General features: G+C 45.1%; 1 protein-coding gene across 2 annotated transcripts in view; it reads left to right on the top strand.

Moving 5' to 3' along the window:
* Positions 1-1,072: 1,072 nt before the first annotated feature.
* The window catches only part of OSBPL8 (oxysterol binding protein like 8), a 91,971-nt gene continuing 87,043 nt past the window's right edge, over positions 1,073-6,000 (top strand). For both annotated transcript variants that reach the window (XM_031047944.2, XM_005147902.3), the window contains exon 1: positions 1,073-1,190. The gene's annotated coding sequence lies outside the window, so the exon portion shown is untranslated. The remainder of the gene's footprint in view (positions 1,191-6,000) is intronic.

Genomic DNA, 6,000 nt, shown 5'->3' with positions numbered 1-6,000 from the left:
TTTATGACTGTACTTTTTCCAGCACTGTGCACCCTTCATTCTCCACTTGAAGGAACAGCACTGCTCGCAAGAAAAGGGTTTCATTTGATGCGTGGACAGACTCAACAACTCGTTAAAGTTGTAAAGTAGGTATGCTTTTATTCAGCGCTGAGGTGCATGGGGATAGCTCCTCCAAAGCATGCACACCTCAGGGTTGTTCTCCCTTTACATTTATTCTCTTAAGGTATACACAGACGTGAGGTTGCTCAATCCGCCTATACATATTTAGTATCTATCCCCTCTTCGTACTATAATGAGCCAGAAGGTCCTTTGCGCCTGCGCAGTGCCCCTTCTGGTCATGGACAGGGGTCTCAGGATGAAGTAAATGAGTCTTCCTCTTCTTAAACTTTACACCTTTTAACCTCCAGACACGGCCTTAGGGTCTGGTCGGCGCCCAGTCTGCTTCTCCCCTGCTTCTCAGTAGGACCAACCACCTGTGCTTTTGTCATGGCCTTCAGATTTGGTCGGCGCACAGTCTGCCTCTCCCCGGCTTATCAGTGGAACCAATCATCTGCTTTTGTCCCTTGTCAGTAGAACTAGCGTCTGCTTCTCCCTCTCCAGCAGTAATCAATGCCTTGGCAAGATGGCAATGGCAGGTACTTAGGACAGACAATACTTTTGTTTAAGCAAAGGAATTCCTTTAACCCCCTTGCACAATTTCTCTGTATTACCCCCCTGTACATTGGTTACCCCTGTATCAATTAGCACAGCTCCAACACCGTGAGCTCTAGCAGCCCCCTCACAGCTAGACCTCCCTCAACGTTTCTCGTAAGTTCAGACTCTTCCCCCAGGATTACATCTTCCCGTCTGTTCCTTGTGGAAGGACCTCTGGACCCTCACCCCCCGCAACCGTTTCACAGACCCAGACCCGCTCAGCTTCCCGCAGCCTCCACCACCTCAGCTCTCCTCCTTCAGCCCTTGTCCCCCATGCTGCGGGCCGCCTCAGGGGGCGGTACCGCCGATGGCCACCGCCTGACGGGGCAGGGCGCGCCTGCGTGCGCGGCTGCCGCGGCGGATGAGCGGATCAAGCGGCGACCGGGCGCTGTGCGGGGGGAAGGAGCGGTCGGTGCTGTGCACAGCAGGCGGAGCCCGCACCGCGGAGAGGGGAGAAGAGGAGCGGTCCCAGGCACCGCACCTGGCTGCGGGGAGAGGTGAGAGAGAGCCCGCGGGAGGGCAGGGGTTCTCCACCCCGCCAGGCCCTGGCCCGGAGCCCTCCTCCGTGCCGCAGCGGCGCTCCGGGGTGTGGGGCAGCACCGCAGCCGTCGCGGCGGGGGACGTGGCTGGGTCGTGTTGCCGGTCAGGCGGTGCTGCGGCGAGCTTCTGGCTGGGGCGGGTGGAGCCGAGGGCTCTCTGGGGTCTCCGGTAGTGGCTCGGTCTCCGCCCAGCCGGGGGTGTGGGACTGGGCGCTGGAAGGGTGGGCTGCGGGGCCCGGAGTGGGCATTGGAGAGCCTTGAGTGGGCACAGACCAAAGCGCCTCCGTGTAGCTGGGTGCCTCTGCTTGGCACTTGGAAGCCGCTTCGCGGTCGATTTGCTTTTATTGATTGCCCTGCTCACACCTTAGGCCCGTGAGGATCCACAAGCTGCGGTTTGGAAACCGCCGGGTTAAGTACCGAGTGCAGCTAAAATTTAGCTCCTTTGCTTATGAGGAGCCTCCTTACTGGGAAGAGACTGCTGATTTAGCAGTGCCCTGGGGAGCGAAACCTAAATCCCTACTGTTATCGCTAGTCTCTTATTGCTGCCAGCTGCTCTAATGTATCTTTATTAGGAGGCCTTATAAATGGCTTGCTTCTGAAAGAGTGCATTCGTGTCTTGTCTAAAGTCTTTTTACTTAACATACTCGATGATAATGCAGACGTTAGCTTGAAGTCAGTGTCTTTGTAAACTGTGTGTTATAGAATTCCTTTTCTGAAAGGAGGAAAGCCATCAGCGTTCCTGCATGTCACTGGAGACGTTTCCAACATGTGATGTTGCTGCATGTGAGCTACTATACAAACAAAAGAGTTCTTGGGACTGAGGACAGGAAATCTTTAAAAACTGCTGATTTTCATCTGGAAGTTTTCTTGTGATCATTTCAGCTTCTTCACAACAAATATAGTTCTGTTTGATCCATGGGGGCCCTACAAGAAATGTTAAGAGGGGTTTTTTACAAGGGCATGTGAAAAGGAGGAATGGTTTTAACCATAAAGAGGATAGACTTGCATTAGATACTAGGAAGAAGTTCTTCACTGTGAGGGTGGTGAGGCACTGGCACAGGTTGCCCAGAGAAGCTGTGGCTGCCCCATCCCTGGCAGGGTTGGACAGGGCTTTGAGCAGCCTGGTCTAGTGGGAAGTGTCCCTGCCTGTGGTGGGGGGAGGTGGAACTTGGTGATTTTTAAGGTCCCTTCTAACCCTATATGGTTCTATAATGATGATGATGAAGTGTTAGCACAGTTGAGGCCCAGCTGATGCTTGTTTAATATCAACCTAATTTTTGAAGTTCTTAAGAGACTGTTAACAGTCAGTTGTTTATCCACAGCAAACATTGTGGGCAGTAGGAGGAGTGTGTGTGGAGTGTTGCCCCCTACTTGTTTTTGTCAGGTAGGTTCTCCAGTTAGTTTAGAGTTGATGTAGTACTGGCCTCCAATGATGGAGGGAAAAGGTGTAGAACATGATTTCCCTTGTGAGCTATCAAGTAGCTATAGGAAGGACTGGTGAAACTCTGAGTGCTGTTTCATTTTAGAGTTCCCTGCAAACCTGTGAGAATGTTTGTTGCTTTAGTCATGTACTAGTTTTTCATCAAAACTCCTGAGCATTGAAGTAATTTGTTTTGTGAATGCATGCCTTTTTCAGCTGTAGAGCCCTCCTTTCAGATGCATTTTTAATGCAGTTTGCTGCAAAACTGAAACTAGTTGAGAAGAGAGATGTGTGATTGTGGTCGCTTGTGGGCTCTTTGGCTTCTCTTTTCCATTGTTGCAAAGATCATAGAATCATTTAAGTTGGAAAAGACCCTTAAGATCATGCTGTAAGTAAGCAGAATTTGTTGAAATGGATGTAGCTTAGACTTGGCACTTTGTAGATCATTTTCCTACTTTAATTGTGGGTTAGGGGAAGAGCTTCTCTTAAACATACTGCTCTGTGAAATCAGTTAAAAACTGATTTTTTAGTAAAGGGCCTTCCAGCTCATAATTCTACCACTATTAAAATTAATAGAAAGTAATTTTGGGGGAAGTTTATTGACAATTGCTTTTTTTTACACTTTTTTTTATCTTTTAATGCTGTTGAAGAGATCAAGAAGGGTCTCGGGTGATGTGGTACCTACCCTTTTTCTTATGCCTGCTCTTATGCTTTCAAAGACATGTTTGTGCAGTTACCTTTATAATTACCTGTACATGTTTAGTATTCTGTGAAGTTGTGTTCCACCGCCCTCTCTGTCCATTAAATCTTTGCATAGATCACTCAGCCAAGTTTTAATAAGCTGCATCAAGTAATTTATTAGGCTTTCATCACTTCATTGACTTCTATTTTGCCATCTGCTCCCCCCTGTGCTTCTCATAACTTCTATTTGCTGGAGCATTCTGTGGAGTTTTCTCCTTTCTCCCTCCCCATACTGTGAAATTTCTGTCACTTTAGGCTGTCAAATAACTTATCTATTAGTCTCTTGACCTTCTGTTTCAGAACAGGAAATAAATTTGCTGCAGAAATTACATGCTGTCATACAGTTAAAACTTCCTAATGGGCTAAGCAGTGTGGGTTTTTTGTTTTGTTTTAATTAACCTGCTCAAAAAGGTTACTCAAATGTATGATTAAACACAGGAGAGCAAGTTTTAGTGTTTAACAAACCAAAGAGTTGTGATGGAAGACAGAAATAGACCTTCAGTGAGGAAATAGTGACAGCTGTTTTCTGGGAAACAGGACAGCCTTACTACCCGAAAGTGTTGGTTTTCTTCAGTACGTGCAATGTGCTAGAAACAGTACAAACACAGAAGCTGGTGATCCCATTTCTCAAACTGTAATATGGAAATCTTGTTCAGGTGAATTGTGTTTCAGTATACAGTATGCTATTAATGAAGATCCTGCTTCTATGACAGATGTACTGTTGGGGAGGAGGGGAGCAGTAGCAGAAAGCTTTTTGAGGTGGGTTTTTATATAGTCACTGTTTTTATAGGAAATGAACCATCATAGTTCTTCACCGAGGCTGTTTCAGTGCATTGGTGAGGAAATAAAAAACACTACTTCTAAATGTCAAATACTGAGTGAACTCCACCCCTCCTTCTGATGCAGTCATAATGGTGCTGAATTGATACGGTTTTTCTCTTACACAGCCTTTACAATTAACTTTTATTATAACAGATAGTTGATGGTAATACAGTTCAGGAATGTATCTCTTAAGATACAGGATGCAGTGGGCACAGTCTGGGTGGTGGGTTTGGTGTTTTGTTTTACCCAAAAAAACCCAACCAAACGAAAAGCCCCACACAATAACAAAACTTTTATCCCAAAGGCTTTGATTAGTTTTAGAGGATTGTTTTTGGATTTTGCTTGAGTGATTTCTTTTGTTGTTGTCTTGTGTTTTGTGTGAAGTTGACAACCTCACGGTTTAACAGCCTGTCAATAGTTTCCTTCCTTCCCTCTGCGTACAGCTCTTCCACTAATATAGAGTGCAAAGTCATGCTAGGAGTTTACAGCTGGAGCAATGTAAAGAGGTTTGTAAGGCTTTTGCTTCTGTTGAAAGCCTGTGAGCAAATATTGAGACTAATGTGGCTTTCACAAATTGTCTAGGTGTTGCGAGGTCTAATTGTAACCAGAAGGTAGAAAAAATAGTGACTTTGTAAAACTGACACTCGCTTTCATGATAGTGGGAGTTAGAGGAGGTATATTGTTGCTGCTTTGTGGACTTGTTTTGTCTCTGGCCTTGAAGAGTCTGCATCACTTTTGGGAATGTTTTTATAAACTAACTTCTGGTCCAGGAGATGGTTTCTCTGCCTGAGAAGCTCTGTCAGTTTAGACACAGTAGAAGCAGCTCTGTGTAGCTTTATCTTAAAGGCTTTGCCAGCTTTTTCTGGTAATTTGTCTCAATTCGTGTTTGTAATTTCATACCATGGTAGAGAGACTTGATGGAGCTTGATGACTTGAGGACTGACACTGGCTTTTAAAAGGAAGGTGTATGTAAGTACTGAACCCCATAAACTGAGCAAATAATGTTTAGGGAACAGTGCTCATAATAGGGCACTGACTAGCAGCAGATACGTTAGTCAGACGTGATTTATTCATTTAACTGGTCCTGGATTGTACACAATTGAAATCCGGTGCAGTATTTTGCTATGTTTGTTATAAAACAATGTTTTATTCCATCTGTACTCTACAACAAGAAAATCTGTTGCAGATGTAACATATATAGTAGCATAAGAAGCCTCTTGAGAGCAGCTAAAACTGTTTGACAGATGGTAAGAGGCATTTGGGAAGTGCAGTTTTCATTCTGAGGAAGTAGCTTGGACTTTGGCTGTTTGGGAGGAATAAATAAACCTCATTTTCTTTACACTCTCAATTGTGGATGTGAGGTTTTATCGCACCTTATTCCCTCAGCACAGGGTGCAGCACTGATCCTTCATCCACTAAGAGCGTTGCATCTGTCTCTTTGGAAGTTCTTAAGGTTCCAGTGACACAATATGGGAGTGTGTGTATCTGATTGTCCTTTTATTCACTCAGCCATTCATTCTCCTTGCATCCAAGCTTGGGTGCATTCATATGCTATCTGTATGTTAACATATTTTCCAGTGCAATAATCCTGTCTCCCAGTGTTTGTGTTGTAGTGCTGCAGAAGCTGTTAATGTTAATTCAGTTGAGATAAGGGAAAACTGTTTCTTCCACAGTTATCTTTTGCTTGCCTGCAAATAGAATCCATAGTATTTTGAAGGTTATTTTAAAAGACCAGTGGGTTGCTTTTTAAAAGGGTTAGACATGAAAGTGCAGCTGTATTGCTGG

The sequence above is a fragment of the Melopsittacus undulatus genome, chromosome 5 (assembly GCF_012275295.1).
Source record: "Melopsittacus undulatus isolate bMelUnd1 chromosome 5, bMelUnd1.mat.Z, whole genome shotgun sequence".
Lineage (NCBI taxonomy): Eukaryota > Metazoa > Chordata > Aves > Psittaciformes > Psittaculidae > Melopsittacus > Melopsittacus undulatus.
Note: the sequence above shows the minus strand (reverse complement) of the source record. Positions and strands in the feature narration are given on the sequence as shown.